This window comes from Zootoca vivipara, chromosome 3, assembly GCF_963506605.1.
Source record: "Zootoca vivipara chromosome 3, rZooViv1.1, whole genome shotgun sequence".
NCBI classification, from domain to species: Eukaryota; Metazoa; Chordata; class Lepidosauria; order Squamata; family Lacertidae; genus Zootoca; species Zootoca vivipara.
This window is the reverse complement of record NC_083278.1, coordinates 73693758-73710239: the sequence shown is the minus strand read 5'-3', so window position 1 is coordinate 73710239 and position 16482 is coordinate 73693758. Positions and strand designations below refer to the sequence as shown.

The window sequence follows — 16482 nt, the reverse complement described above, 5'->3', positions numbered from 1 at the left end:
TCTGGAGTATACCTGTTTGAATTTATGGGGCTAATATTTTTCATATATATATATATATATATATAGAGAGAGAGAGAGAGAGAGAGAGATGAAAGTGCACTTCTGGAAACTGCATTAAGTCTTAAAATTATTGTTTCCAAAACTTTAGTGCACTATTCTAAATTTTAGAGGGAATACTAGGGCTATATTACATCTGCGCTTTACTGTGCCTGTTCTCAAGACAAAGTGCAACAAGGGAACTGTGCTTTGGGCTGCAATCCTGCACACACTTACTTGGGAGTAAGTCCCATGAAACTCAGACTTATTTCTGAGTATGATTGCACTGTCAGAATCAATGTTGATAACTTCTTCTTTCTCCCCAGGATGACCTTCCTGTATCTGGGTACCTGGTGCATAATTCCTTCAGAATGAGCTGCACAACTCTCTGTCTCTCTGCATTCTATGCATTCCTGTCAAGTATCAGTACCCAGACCTGGTCAAATCAGATTTTTCTTATGGTGGATGTTTTAATAAGAAATAATGTAAGAAGTCAGCAAAATGCTTCTCATTAGAGAGATGGGTAGGCTGCTTTACACACCCAACAGCAAATTTGTAAGTGTAAGTTTTTCAGAACAGAAGTTACTGTAAGAGTAGCAGTTTCTCATCATACGTTTGAGAGATACGCAAGTTACTTTGTCTTCTCAGATAAAAACTCATGGCACAAATTTACTTCCTGCTTCTAAAGAGCTGTTCCTACATGCTGTCTGTCTCTCGTTTTTCATTTCCACTGTTTTACAGTGGCTACCACAGATGTGCCCATTACTTTCTTAAATAGACTTTGAGGTAGTTTGTGTGTTTTGGCACTCAGCTGGGATAGCTCAGTGAATTGAACATGAGACTCGTAATCTCAGGGTTGGGCAAAAGATTCCTGCACCATAGGAGCCAACTCCTAGGGGCTGAGGGGGATTGTCCCCCCAATAAAATATTTGAGGAGGCTGCCCCTCAAATTGATGGGCATTGCCATATAAATGTACACAGTGTCATGTGATCGATTATGCGGGGCGGGGCTTACCTCACTTCCCCATATTTTATTCAAGTTGGCACACCTGACCCTCACGGTCCCTTACAATTGTGTGATTCTATTTCCGCTGCGAGGACACCACCTGCCCCAGAAAGAGAGCAGGAAATGGCAACGCCTTACTACGATGGAGTTGTCCAGGGTCTTGAAACGAGATGCCACTGAATGCTTCGAGAATGCTCACCCTCTCTGCAAAGGGCTGCCGCGGCTGCCATATGCGCCCTATAGGGCTACGGAGTCTCCACCGGAGTTTTAGAGGCAGGCACGTTTATTAAAGTTTACCGATGGCCGCTTTTCTTTTCACACACCCCGCTTAAACAGCGACTCGTGTCAAGGTCCGATCGCCGTCCACGCAAGAGAGGAGTTTGCGGTGCAAATCGGCGTCCTGGTCAACGTAGATTTCATATTCGCATTTTAAAAACCCCTTTGGCCGCCCAGAGCCGCGCCATGAGGAATCCCACCGGGATCGGAGACTCAGCCCGCAAGGCTGGTTACAGTGTCTCTCTCTCTCTCTACCTCGGTGACCTGCTTCGCTCCGGGCTTCCCGCCGGCCTCCTCCTCCAGCTTAGAGACTTTCCCTAGCGGAGCTGCCCTAAGAGGCAGAACTTTAAGAACCCGCCCCGCGCGCCGCCTGGGAAACAGGGGGAAAAAGGAAAGAGCGGCGGCGGCGGCGGATCTCAGCGAGCTCTATAAGGCAAGGAAGACAATTACCGAGAGAGAGAGGAAAAGCAGAAGGTGGGATCGCCTGCTAATACGTAGGCGGGGCGCCCTCCCCCCCCACAAGAGGCATCCTCCCCGTCCAATGGGGCGTCAGGGCGCCCTCCGGGGGGCGGCCGCAGCCAATGAGAAGCCAGGGAGGCGTAGCCGCGCCTTGCAGCGAAGCTGAGCTCCTTTCCTCCCCAGCCTATCCGGCGACTGAGACGGACCGAGCCGGAGCTTGCCTCGCGCGGGCAACTGCGCCGGCTAAAGCGGACGGGCGGCGCGCGCGCGCGCGGCGTCTGGGAGCGAGGCGCTCGCTCGGTTCGCCCCTCTCCCCTCCCCGCCGCGCTCTGAGGGAGAGACGCTCCGTCAGTCAGTCAGTCAGTCAGCCCGCCAGTTGGTTTACAGGGAGAGTGGAAGGTAACCGGACGGAGCTCCTTCTCCTGGGAGCAGCCCGGCTTCGCTGGTGGGGTGTGGAAAGGAGGTAAGGGAGCCGCCGCCGCCGCCGCCGCCGGGTCTCTCTCGCGTCGGTTCTCCTGAGAAAGTGGTGAGGGAGTCTGGAAGGGGAGCCGAGCCGGGCTAGGTTCGAGACTGAGGGGCAGCAGCGGCTCCTTCAGACTGTCCGGCTGAGGGGAAAGCGGGTCTTCCGAGGAGGGCAAGTCGGTGCCATCCCCTCCCCCCCCCCCTTTGGTGGAAGAGAAAGAGAGAGGGAGGAATTAATGGAGGGCTTTTGGGGATTAGTTCTCCACAGAACCAGGATCTCTCTCTCTCTCTCTCTCTCTCTCTCTCTCTGTGTGTGTGTGTGTGTGTGTGTGTGTGTGTGGAGTTTCTGGTGGGGGTTGGGGAAGCGACACTTTCTTCATGCACTTGCTGCAGATGGTGCAAAGGTTCCTCACGTTACTTTCTTCCTCTCCTCTCCCCTCCCCTCCGGGAGAGAGACAGGCTGACAGTCAAGATAGAAAGTTGGAGGAGGTTTTTCTGGCCTGGGAATAGGTGAGGAGGCGAAGGCAGGAGGGAGTTGTCTTTTCCTCCCTCCCTCAGGGATCTCTGCTTAGCCACCCCCCCTCCCGTGGGTGGAAAAATAGCACAGGGGGGAGGGGGGCTAGGGGTCGGAATTCCCCCCACCCCAAGCACAGAGTTCGCCTCTCTCGCGCACAGCTTTTGTGCCTGATGTAGCATTGCCGTGCATCGCTTGATTTCATCTACTGTACAGTATTTATTTATAAGTTTTGCAAAACAAATGATTCTGCTTGGACTAGGGCATGGGTTGGCACAACGGTGGTATTTGTTGGACTGCCGACGTCAATTTGCTGGACAGTTGTCTAAAACCGGCACCTCAAGTTTAGTCTAACTTTTTAAGGAATGCTGTGTGCTAATTGCTGGGATGTTTTTATAAGGCTCTCCCCCCCCCCCCATGGGCATATCGGAAGGGAGGAAATGGGGCAATCTTCTCTTCCCTTTGGATTTGAAAAGCAATGTATCAATCGTAGGTGCTAGAATAAGGTTATTGTCTGGTCCAGCTAAATGATTTTTCAGGAGTTTGATTTTTATGTATAGCAAATGGCAAACGAGGTTCTGTGTGTTTTCTCCCCCTCCTTCTCTGCTACCCTCTTGTTTTTCTTGAGTCTGAAGCATGACCACCAATTTTTTTTAAAAGAAAGCTTTCTCCTTATTAATGTCTTGTCTTATGCTGTATTTAATGGAACACAAGTGCCTTTGTAGTTTTGTGGAAAACTTTTACCATTATTTTATGGATTTTGGTTTAACTAACATTGTTATTGGGTAGCTAGCTCACTGCTTTGTTTTGACAATAGACTGTTCTGAAACTGATAAATTATCTAATGCACCTATTAACATATAAAGTGAGTTTGTAAGCTTCATTTTTAATGTATGTTAGAGGATACCTTTGAATACTTGCAGCATGGTTATCCTATTTTTATAGGATTGGTTGTTGGCAAAACATTGTTTGAAAACAGGTATCGATATTTTTGATTTAAAGATTCTTGCTAACAAAAAGACTGCTGTGAATTCTTTTACCTTATTTTTGTGTTCAATTTTCATTCCTAAATGTTAACACTAGATGGCTTTCTTGCATCGTCCAGAAAGTACAGTACGGTTCAGAGCTGGCTTCTGACTTTGCTAGGTTACCGTATATCCTAGCACTTTCTGCTTATAAAATACTAGAGTGCCCTGGTCTGTTTTATAGTAAATGGAACTAAAGTAAAACCAAATTTAAGCAGTTCCGTTCTTGGCAGTTTTGTTTTGACATTCTTCTTTACAGAAGTTCTACGGTATGTGTGCAGTTGTTTGCAATTCCTGTAATTCTGTGGTAAGCGATGCTCAGAAAAAGCTTTGAATGTATTTTTACATGAAAAGGGCTGCTTTATAATTGATGCATATATTGATTAATCAAAATTGCATTGCTTTACATTCTCTTTGAAACTGGTATAACCTCTTTAACTGATTTAATATAAACAAAACAATATTTTCTCTAGTTTTGTGCTTTTGTTGTTAATTTTGGCCAAAATGATGGTACTCAAAGTCACATTTCATTAGCTTCTGTGTAGCTAATACACTTGTATTTTGTTTGTACAAAAAGTGGCCACAGAACAGTTCTTTATGTAGTGCATGATGTTTTTCTTCTTATGAGCTAGGTGACTGTGCAAGTAGTGTAGATATGCTTCTCTCCATTCATATGAGCACAGTATGAAATTGAGACTGCGCTGTTGTTGTGGCCTGTCTTCTACTTGGGTCATGCTCTGAAGAGTAAAAATGTCCCGTCCCCACCCCGTCCCCGGAATATCAGCACCCTTAGAGTGCATATCAATACAGAGGATTGAAATGTAGAGGTGCTGCATTTGGATTTAGGAAGGATATTGGGCTCATTATGGTTATCATTTATCTATGCTGTTTTCTGAACTATTGTTAATGGAAAACATGAAATGTAGGACCCCAATGCAGGCTGTGACTAATGTTGTCTGTTCCCCAGTAGTAGGCTTTTCTTGTTGGTTGATGCTACAAGAAGTAGATTGAGATAGTTGGCCACTTCTGCTTCTGTTTGTTGTTTCTCACATTGGTAAATTCCATCACTGAATGTTAGAACTGAAATTGTCTTGATGGATGTTACTTTACATGTATGATTTGGGCTCATTTTAAAATGTACTTCAGTGTCATGTCTATCCCTAGACCTGACAGAGGGTTAGAGCATAATCTACTCACTTGGTATGCTTTCTAACATGACTACAATAAGTCAAATTGTTTGCATTCTACCTGTAAAAGCTGCTTACATTTTCTGTGCTCTTATCCATGCACTTTAGTTAAGTTTGTGTATCCAGTTCCATGTTTCTGGATTTGTCAAGCTTGATTGGCAGGTGTCTTATAAGTAATCAGCTCATTTGGCTTTTATAGGAGACACTCAGAATATTTGACATCATCTGTTAATTTGCAACTGAATTAATTTCTGGAATAAAAGTTGCCTACCTGTACTTTTGTAATTCATTAACATAATTTCAATCTTGCAAACTCCTATCTTTTCAGTTTTCTTTGAATTTATATTACAGTTAGAATATTTTGTCAAGCTATTTTGATGTGTGAGAAACACTTGTTTAATCAGAGTTTGAAATGTCTGCCTCATGTACATTGATGGCACTAAATTAAATAAACACAGCATTTACAAAAAGTTGTGGAAGAATTGATTTTAAAACTTACTGATGAAGTAAAAAGTTCCCCCAATTAATTGAGTAGATGTTTATTTGGTCCTGTGTAAATACTTCTAATAATAGTAGAGGAAGAAGTGTTTCCAAGGTTGTGCTGGCCAGGATTGGAGGGGGACAAGTTTTTCTGTCTGTCCTTGGTGGATCTCCTTTTAATAAAATGCACCCCCTCCAAAAAATAAAAAATAACCAATGCAGGATAATTACAGTAATTATGCCTGTTCCAAACTGGCATTGTTGATGATTATGATCCTGAAGCTTCTTCAAGAAGTTTCAAATTGAAGACTGCTTCTACCCCGTTTCAAGGCCTAACATTGACTACTGTCAGCAGTAGAACTATGTTCATAGAAGTATCTGCCAGTGTGCAGCAGGGGCCTGTGCACCAGATGTGCCTATCTACCAGTGCAGCTCTTCACCAGCACTAGCTGCCTCCAGCCAGTGAATGGGGGCAGGGTAGGATTGTTCTTCCAAACTCGTGTAGTTATTTGACTTTCTTTAATTGGGTGAGAATTATAATCATAGAGGTGGAAAGACCCAAGGGTCATCTTGTCCACCCCCCTGCAATGCCGGAATCTCAGCTAAAGCATCCATGACAGATGGCCATCTAACTTCTGCTTATCCCCCACCTCTTGTGGGGTTCCGCTGTTGAAAAGCTGTTTCTGTCAGAAAGTTTTTCCAAATGTTTAGTCAGAATCTTCTTTCATGTAACTTGAAGCCATTGGTTCAAGTCCTACCCTCCAGAACAGGAGAAAACAAGCATGTTCCCTCTTCCATGTGACAGCCCTTAAGATATTTGAAGATGGCTATCATATCTCCTCTTAGTCTCCTCTTTTCCAGGCTAAACATATCCAGCTCCTTCAAGCACTCCTTGTAAGGCTTTATTTCCAGATCCTTGATCATCTTGGTTGCCCTCCTTTACACACGTTGCAGCTTGTCAACACCCTTCTTAAATTGTGGTGCCCAGAATTGGACACAGTATTCCAAGTGTGGCCTAACCAAGGCAGAATAGAGTGGTACTATTGCTTCCTTTGATCTGGACACTGTACTTCTGTTGATGCAGCCTGAAATAGTGTTGTTTTTTTGCTGCTGCATCACTCTGTTGACTCAAGTTAAGCTTGTGCATCTGGTTCTTCCTGCCTAAGTGTAGGACCTATTGAAATTTATTTTGTAAGCTTGCATCCAGTTCTCCAATCTGTTATGGTCATTTTGAATTCTGATTCTGTCTTCTGCAGCATTAGCTACCCCTCCCAGTTTGGTGTCATCTGCAAATTTGATGAGCATCTCCTCAATTCCTTCATCCAAGTCATTTATAAAGACGTTAAACAACAATGGGCCCAGGACAGAACAGTGTGGCACGCCACTTCTCACTTTGTTCAAGGTTGACAAGGAACCATTAATGAGTACTCTTTGGGTTCAGCCAGCCAGCAACAAATCCATCTTGTTCAACCCACATTTTACCAGCTTCCTCACAAGAATATCATAACTTCACTGTCTACACATTGTGAACTACTCTGGATAGTCACACACTTCTGCATAAGTATTCTGTATATTAACATGAGAAGTGTTCTATAGTATCTCCAGCTGGTCATTGCAGCAGCAAAGTTGGGAGCAGTTTACAGAGAGAAGTGTTGGTCTGCCAATGTGGGCATACCTTCTGCTGCATAGGATCATAGTATTTAGTGTTTCTTTTGTGCATTTTAAGCTTTTCAAATACCAGTGTGGCAAAGCATCCAGAAAATGTAGAGCTGGAGAATGAAATTCTCAAAGAAAAGACCAGTAGGAAGTGTACCCGGTTTGGCACTGTTGGTTTGAAAACACTCTGAGTGCCTTCAGAAAATAGCATCCAGCCCTCCCCAGTGCATTCCATTCCTGTTCCAAAGCAGAAGAACCAGTATGGGGGTTGTTGGTTTGGTCCTGTGTGGCCAAGGCTCATCGGACATTTTGGCAATGCAGCTGCCAATCTCCATCATTCCTTACAATTTTGGAGGTGGCAGACATAACCACATACTTGTCTGGATGACCTCCACTCACCTCTAAAGCTTCAGAGTTGGGAAGAAAGCTGATTTGATGTAGCTTTGTTGGAGTGAAAATAAAAGGATAGGAGGGAAACCTAGAGATAGATTAGCTATTTCTGATTAGATTTTAATTTTGATAAGTAAGATGAAAATTAAACCAAGTTCCTAGACAGAGTTAAAATAAGTTATTGAGTCATCACTTGCTCTTTCAACATCCTAATGAGGCTGATTTTATCACTAGATGATGGGCCCTGGCATTGATTTGCTGTATGACCAGCAGTACAATTGTCCTCCATGGGCTTCATATACCAGCTGTACCACTACAAATGATTGTGTTGAGTGGTGCTTTGTTTAAAAGAGGGGAAACAAATGTGATGTTAATGTACAATTTCCAGAGTTGGCCACATATGGGGATTGGAGAGGGGACTGGCAAGGAAGTGCATGGATGGACAAGATGTAGACAGTATTGTGGTGAGACAAGAATTTTAAGAGGTGGGAATAAAGTGGAATCAGGGGTTTTCATGGATGGAATAGCATGAAAAACAAAGTATTTACAGATTTTGTTTAAAATATTTTTCAGAATGTGTATTGTAAAAACTCAAGTTAGATAGGAGTTAAGTTGTGAAAACCCTAAAGAAAAGTATTTGTTAAAAGTGTAATAAATAACCCCTTTTAAAAGTTCTTATAACACAGTTAATAAGGGCTTGTAGTAACCTATGCTAAGGTCTACCATTTGTTAACACATTATTTCTTATCCTCACCGAGGACACCGTTCAGTGGAAATGTCTCTGGCACAAACACCGTTCAAACTATATGAATGGTTGCATGCTACATCCAGGGTGGCTTGCATAAATGTTCCCAGTGAATTGCTCATACAGTATGTATAACCCCAGTGTAGTCAGAATTGTAACCTGTATTGTGGAACCTTTCAATTAGTTCATTAATGTATAATAAATTTATAAGCTTTGTTAAAATGACCATGATAGATATTTGCATTAAATAGATTTATTTAGTATGGCCTTCACAAAAAACTTCAGTGAGAAGATGATGTGTTCTGTATATGTTCTACATGGTGTGATTTAATCATTTGCTTCCATTTTAAAAGACAACAATTATAGTTGTAAATAGCTTTTTTGAAAGCATAGCATAAATACTATAGGAGTTAATGACATTTCAAAATAACAGCTGCTTTTAAAAATAACATTAAGTACTGGTGTGTGTGCATTTTTAGCATTCACTTGATTTTGGAAGGTAGTGTAGCTGAACAGCTGCAGATTGTGTATTTTCATCACAAGCTGTGGAGTTGGAAAGTTACTCTACTTCTTCCTATCCAACAAAGGTAGTTTGATGCTTGAGCAGCTAGATCAAGGTCACTTAGTTTCAACTACACACAGTACAGATTATTATTATTTGTTTGCTGTGTATAACAGTGTAGTAATTCACTGAAAGGAAAGGCATCTACAGGGTTATTTTGTATGTTCTCACAGTCTCACAAACTTTCAATTTTTTCTTTTATGTAATTGTGCTTAGTAATAATGATCTACACAGACACTCTACATATTCAGACTATGATTAATACAAATGAGCTGTCAATGGTGCAATGCTTGTTTGTAATATACAAGAGATCTGAAGCAAAATGTTGTAGCATTGTGAGTTCTGTTCACTGTTACCATCACTCATCCATGCTATCCATGATAACACAACTCGGTTCATTTCTCCTCTGGTTTTCTACCCTTCCCCCCAACTATCAGTCAGTATTTATTGGCAACTGAATAAGCTTACTGGTAGTTCTCATTGGATTATTTTGTGTTCCCCTCTTGTTTTTTATCTCCTAAGTATTTTTGTACTTCTGAGCAACTTAGGCTCTCCCAAGCCCACTAATATATCAGTGTTATGTGTGGATTATGCTGTTTTTGGCTATTAGTGCTCACATCCTGGACTTCAAAAGCATACGGAATGGTAGAATGATTATTTACTGAGATGTGCTGACTGTGTTGAATCTTACTGGCTTGCTTAAGATCTTGACCAGCTTCTTTCGAGAAGCTTTACCCTAAATCCTTAACTAGTGGCTTTCACAATGCTACTTGTTTCAATAATGACCATCTGTGTTCTAGAAGATTTCGAGGCATGATTTTGGCCCAAATCTTGCAGTTACCACTACTAAATATTCAGCTGTTGTAACTCTTTTTCAGGTCAATTGCAACAGTCAGTGTACTTGATTCATATATTTATCATTCCTCATATTTCATATTACAGTTGTATTGTGATTGTGGCACTGCCCAAGCATGTGGGGGGGGGATGAGGGGGACCGAGAGATCCTCAGCTGATGAAGCATTTTGGCCTCAGTGATGACGAATCAAGGTAACAAGTGAGTTAGGCAACTATGTAAGGACTGATGACACCCACCCAAGAGTTCTTAAAAGAACTCAAATATGAACTTGCTTATGATCCATACTTTTGTTAGAAGATATCCAACCATGTTGCTCAGCTGATAGCAAAATGTCTATCAGAAGAAAGGGGAGAGAAACAATTTTCAGTGAACCCCACTCCTCCCTGCAGCTCCCAAATTCCTCTGGAGGGGTCAGTTTGAGCAAATTTAAGGGGAATGTGGAGGGGAATTGTGAAAAAAACTATTCTCTCCATTCTTCTGACAGAAGTCTTACTGTCAGCTGATCAACACTATTGGATATAACCCAGTGTAATTTGTCTGTAAGATCAGCCTCTATACTCGAGAACTGGAAAGAGGCCAATGCAACTTTAAAAGAGGGAGGCAGGATCCAGGGGTGATCTAAGAAATGACAAGCTGGTTAGCTTAACATCTATTCCTGGAAATTACTGAGCAAGTCTTGAGGAACAAGTTTTGCTGATGAATAATCAGTGTGATTTGTATAAGGATTAGTCTTGTGGTTAAAACAAAAAGGGATTTTGAGGAATCCAAAATGAAATCTCCAAACTGGGTAAATGGGCATTAAAATGTGATTAAATGTAAGGAATTGTAAAGCGATGTACACTGGAGCAAAAAGCCTAACTTCACAGATACGTAACTCTGCAGTGATTTGAGCAGTAAAGTGATTTTGGAGTTGTGGTGGATAACTCAATGAAGATGTCAACTTAGCTATAGAAATGTGAATTTCATGTTAGTGATATTTAGGAAAAGGGTTGAAAAGAAAACAATCAGTATCATAATGCCATTATACAAATCTTGTCATGAAATCACACTTGGAATACTGTGTTCAGTTCTGGTCGTCATACCTAAAAAAAAGATGTAGAGTTGGAGAAGGTTCAGATTAAGGCAGCCAGAATGATCAAGGGATTGTAAAAAACTCTCCAATGAGGAAAGGTTACAACATTTGGACATGAGAGAGTCGTATAAAAGTATGCATACTGTGGAAAAAGTGGATGGACAGAAGTCCCCATCCCCTCATAATACTAGAGTGGGGGCCATCTGATGAAGCTGCATGTTGGAAGATTTATGACAGATGAGAGAAAGTTCATTCAATTAAACTGGACATTGTTCCCGCAAGATATAGTGATGTCCACTAAAGTACTTGCCTTTAAAAGAAAAGTTCATGGAGAATAAGGCTATTGGTTGCCTCCTCCAGTATTGGAGGCAATATGGCCCTGAATGTCAGTTGCTGGAAAGCGCAAGTAGGGGAGTGTGATGTTGTTTTCATGTCCTGCCTAGGGGAGAATAGTGAATCAAGGCCATCACAATCAGAGAAAAGACGGGCCACAAGCAGAAGAAAGAGGTTCATGTAGAACAGATAACAGCTGCACACTACGGGTCAAGTTACTGTATACGTATTATTGTGAAATTATGGAACTGAAATACATTGTAGAAAGCACTAGGTAAGAGAGGTGAGAGAGGACAAGCCAAGTATTTGAGTGAATCCATGTTAAAGAATTCTTAAACATGAGCCACTATGCCAGAGCTCCTCATGTGTATGCTTTACAGTGTGCCCGTCACTGTTAAATGCATCTTGCCATCGTGTCCATGGTTCTCAAGTGTGCAGCAAACCTTTCTGCATACCCAGTTTCTGCTCTGAACTCAGCCTTGGTATTCATCTATTGACTTTATTCAGTTCCTGGGTTGTTGGCTGGCTGACCATTTAAAGATGCTTTGGATTATAAGGGACATGACAAAGTTAAGACTCCTTGTAAATCCTTACAGCTGTTTGTCCTCACTATGGTAAGAATAGTTAGAGGGCTAATGGGAAGCAAGGAAATGCTCATTTTAGATGTGTTATCAGTACTAGATATGACTCGGACTTCCACATTAAATTGAAGTGAGAGCTTGAAAGGCTGATTTTTATATTAAAAATGAGCACAAATAGAGAAGGGTACCTTGTCTTTCCTCCCGCCCTGCCCCACCATACTTTGTTTCTTCAGGCATTTGTCGGCCTGGCCTAGAAGGTCTCCTTGAAGCAATGGAAAGTGGAGAGGTAAAATAAGGGAGGCTTAGGCTCCCTCATCTGCATAATACTGCAGTATATTTTTTATTATTTTGTCCCTCATGTGAATGAAATAAGTGAAGTTTTTAATCAATGGGTTAAATACCCCCCTGCCCCAGTGCAGCATTTTGTGTCCTCAAATACATTGCCATTAATCAGCATGCTTCTTCTGAAACTAGAGATCAAACGTAGCAGTACCTGTACTGTAATACCTGCTTCATGTACACATCTGTATGATAGGAAATGAAACACTTTCTGCTCTTGCTGCCAGTTGTGTTTCCTGTATGTAAACAAAAGCAATCAGTTAGCAGAATGGGAAATTGTTTATTTGCAGGATGCTTGCTGTATGAACGGAAGGAAATGTTCTTTTACAGAGATCAGCTCATTGTGTTGAGGCTACATTGCTGGCGAAATTGATTTTAGAATAGTTTGGGGAAATTAGCTGCAAAATAGGTGCATCTATTTTGAGTCCTAACAACTTCTTAACTCTTTACATTAGTGGTTGAAGTTGAAGCTTATAGATCTCATAACCATCCCTATTCATAGTATATGAACGGGATTTACACAGTTAAATGAATGTAATTTTAAACAGGAAGTTTGCTGTTTGTGCACTGCCTTTTTAAATTTTTGAAGCAAAGATGTAAGGCAAATTTGAATGTAATCTGAACAAATTAGCTAGGAAATATGTAGCCTGATAATCTGTGGTTTAAAATTTTGGAGGATGCGGGATAACAGGACTCCAGTAAATCTCTGCACCCACCCTGCCTTGAAGTGAAATAAAGGTTGTTTCCCCACTAGAACACCTTACTGCAGCTGAGATGTTGCTTGTCATTGGCTGGAGGCTTCACACAGGATTTACCGTATTTTTCGCTCCATAAGATGCACTTTTTTCCTCCTAAAAAGTAAGAGGAAATGTCTGTACGTCTCATGGAGCGAATGCGTGGTCCCTGGAGCCGAATTGCCCAGGGGCTAAAGGCAGATCATGCTCTCTCTTTTTTTTTAGAAAGAGCTAAAGGCTAGCAAGAGGGAAAGAGAGTGTTGAAAGGAACCTGCTCAGCAGCTGATTGCAAGAGATCAGGGAGGGAGATAAGGGAGTTTGCTCCCTTCCTGGCCTGCCCGGCCCCTTGCCTAGGCCTCAGTTGTTGTTTGCAGAGGGAGACATGTGACTGGCTGATTAGATTATCTGTCTGGAAACTGTAGAAATGGGTCCCTTTCCTTTCCTAGAGAAGCTGCAGAACTGTGAGTTGAACCCCATAAAAACAGGATTTTCCCCCTTTGCAAGGAAACTCAACAACTTTGAGCTGATCCTAAAAAATGGAGCTTTCCCCTTTGCAAAAAAAGATGCACAACTGTGAGCTGAACCCCCCCCCCCCAAAAAACGGGGCTTTTCTCATTTGCAAAAAAAAAGCTGCACAACTTTGAGCTGATCCTTAAAAAAATGGAGCAAAAGAAGCTTCCTGAAATATTTAATTGGGGGGGGGGGGCAAAGGCACCTAGGCCTCTAGGAGTTGGCTGCTATGCCTAGGACAATTCAAGAAAGCAAAATATATTTTTTTCTTGTTTTCCTCCTCTAAAAACTAGGTGCGTCCTATGGTCAGGTGCGTCCTATGGAGCGAAAAATGTGGTAATAGCCCACCATTACCTTTCCATGTAGCTATTTGCTTAGAATTAAGTCTATCCAAGGCAGTGAACTACAATATAAACATAAAATTGCAAGAATGTAACATGATGTTTCAAACACTACATTGCAGAAACAAACAAACAAACAAGAAAACATTAAAATATAATTCAGGCAGTACAGAATTGTTTCCAAAGCCACAACAATAAAGAAGTATATACAATAAAATAACATGTTTTAAAAACCACATGAAACAGATATTTTTTTCTTTTTGAATACCGCACATCCCTTGAGAGGGAGATCCATAAAGTGGAGACCACTGTACTTTGAAGTCTCTGTCTCTGAATCCCACCAATTTGACAGATCTTAAAAGTGAGCCAGTGAGCAGACCCTATATTGAGCGAAGGCCTCTCAACATTAAGGATCCCTCCTTGCAAGTTTTGTCCCTTTATTGTTTTGTCATGAGCATGATAGTTGTTTTTAGAAAGTTGCTTGCGATTTGAGGACGCACCCCCCACGAGGAGTAAAAATACACAGTGACACATGAATTTAGGTTAATGGGCAAAATAAGGCCACAACTTTATTGGTTAGAGCATGTGAAAGGTATTGGCTTAGGCATTGGAGACACAAGCAAGCATGACTCCATCCCGCTCGACGGGGAGTCATATAAGGTTAACAACCAGTGGGAGGAGCCTGTTGATGCAAATACAACTAGAGGCTTCCCCTGTCATCACCAGGGGTCGTGTCATGGCCCTAGCCATCAACAGGGCATCGGATAGGATCCACGACCGCCGGATCCCTTTAACGGGATACCCCTAAAAGAGGAGGGTTGGATGATGGCCACAACCAGTCCTCTAACACACAAGACAAACACATATTCCAATGCCTAACCACCAATACCAAAAAGTTGTGACGAATTGCTACGAGGTAGGCGGAAAAACCAAGAGGCCAGTGCCAAATGGATAAAAAACTCCTACCAGGCCCCTTGGGCAAGCAAGGCGACCAACTGAAGTCCATAGCAAGGTCAATAGCAAACAACACAAAGAGGTAGACCTAAAGGGAGGGTGGGCGGGAGATCCGATGTGGTGCAGCAGCAGAATGAGATTTGAATGCTGCTGCACCCGCTTAAATGTAGTCAAACCCCGCCCCCAACCAGCTCTATTGGCCAGCTGAGAGACTTGGCGCGGCCGCAGGGATAGGCTGGTGCAGGGGGCCGAAAAACACCGCCCTGCTTAGTGCGGGAAGCAGCTCCTGCTCGCAAAGTCTCCCCTCTTCAAGGAGGAGATATCTTCTTAACAGATCTATGGCCCCACCTGCACTATACATTTAAAACAGTATCATGCCACTTTAAACAGTTATGATTTCCTCCAAAGAATCCTGGGAACTGTCATTTGTTAAGGGTGCTGAGAGTTGTTAGGTGACCTCTGTTTCCATAAGCAACTGCAGTTCTTCCAATCACTCTTCCCAGGGAACTCTAGGAATTGCTAGGTGCTATAATGTCTCATAATTTTGTATATTTACAGATCTATATTTGTCTTGTAATGTTGGCAGGAAAGGTTTTCTCTTATTTTCTGCATTCTTAGAAATGGATTATCATTCATGGATTTAATTTTAAAATGTATCCTCCCTTGCTGTTCCTTTATCAGCATACATTTATTTAGAATTTCTGAAGTTTTAGTGGGCTAGTTTAGATGTGTTTCCAAACATTTGATTCTGTGAAGCAGATAAGTTGATGTCATGATCTACTACTCTACCCCTTCATCTTGTGTGTTCTAATTATTAGATTGCACTCCAGTCATTTTGTCTGGGGAGGATGTTGGAGTACAGATTATTCAGCAGCTGTGTGCTTCCCAGCTAAGTCTTAGGTGCAATCATTTTATTTTACTTTATATTTAGTTTGTATTCTCCACCCCTGAATCATATATGGTTCCACTGTCCCATTTTCAGTGAGACATCCTGGATTGACAGAAGCCGCCCTGGCTTCTCATCCCAATCCTGGGTGTGCCATTCTGGCTCCCGTGCTTTAGCTATGCCAGTTCAACATGGTACCAAAAGATGGATGTTTTTTCATCTTTCCCTGTGGTGCGAGTCAATTGGCTCACACCAGAGCGTAGGACCAAAAAATGGAAGCAAAGCCTACCTTGCCCATCACCACTCTTCTTCCTGGCTTCCGGAAGCAAACACATCTGCGGACGAGCTGGAGGCCACAGTGACTTCTCCCAAGGCCATGCCAGCCACAGAGGAGGCAAAGACCATGGAGGAGGAGGCTGCAGAGGTGGCAGGCAGTGGCAAATGAGTGGGTGAGGGGAACTGAATCTTGCCTAATCAGTCCAATCCATCACTGCTTTGTTAAATTGACTGGGCCAACCCATTATCCCTGCATATAATAGTATATCATCATTATACCTCGTGCTGAAATCATGCATAAAATATACTACTAAGAAAAGACAGCGTACGGTCTAGTTTCATTCATAAATAGCATTAGCTACAGAATGAGAAGCAAAGGATGTAGCTACAAATAATTGTAGTCGACTGAAGTCTCTGCAGTGTCAGCCTTCTTTACAGTAGTTGGAAAACACCCCTACTCTGACAGTCTAGAACTCAAACTGTTCAAGTACAGTACCATTTTCTACTGAGAACAGGAATCAGTAACCATTACATGGTAAGCCAAAGTGAAATTGCAAGGGATCCTGTAGAGGAGCTCTAAGTCATTTTTGATCCTCCCTGGTTCTTTTTATTGCCATGCCATAGGCTTGATTTGGCTTTTTATCTGAACTTGGGCTCATGGTTAAGCTCTCTTCTCACTAGCCACATGCTGTAGCTTGAGCAGTCGTGTTAAGCCAAGGTTTGGTTTAGTGTGATGTGCAAACCTGGTTTGTGTGAAATATAAGTGATTAGATATTTCTTTAAAGTTTGTTCTGTTTTATCC

At 42.3% G+C, this 16482-nt stretch overlaps 1 protein-coding gene across 5 annotated transcripts in view; it reads left to right on the top strand.

Annotated features, from left to right (window-relative positions):
* Window positions 1-1948: 1948 nt before the first annotated feature.
* The window catches only part of SIPA1L2 (signal induced proliferation associated 1 like 2), an 84284-nt gene continuing 69750 nt past the window's right edge, over window positions 1949-16482 (top strand). For 4 of the 5 annotated variants that reach the window (XM_035108446.2, XM_035108448.2, XM_035108447.2 and 1 more), the window contains exon 1: window positions 1949-2240. The gene's annotated coding sequence lies outside the window, so the exon portion shown is untranslated. The other variant, XM_060272852.1, reaches the window with a different exon arrangement.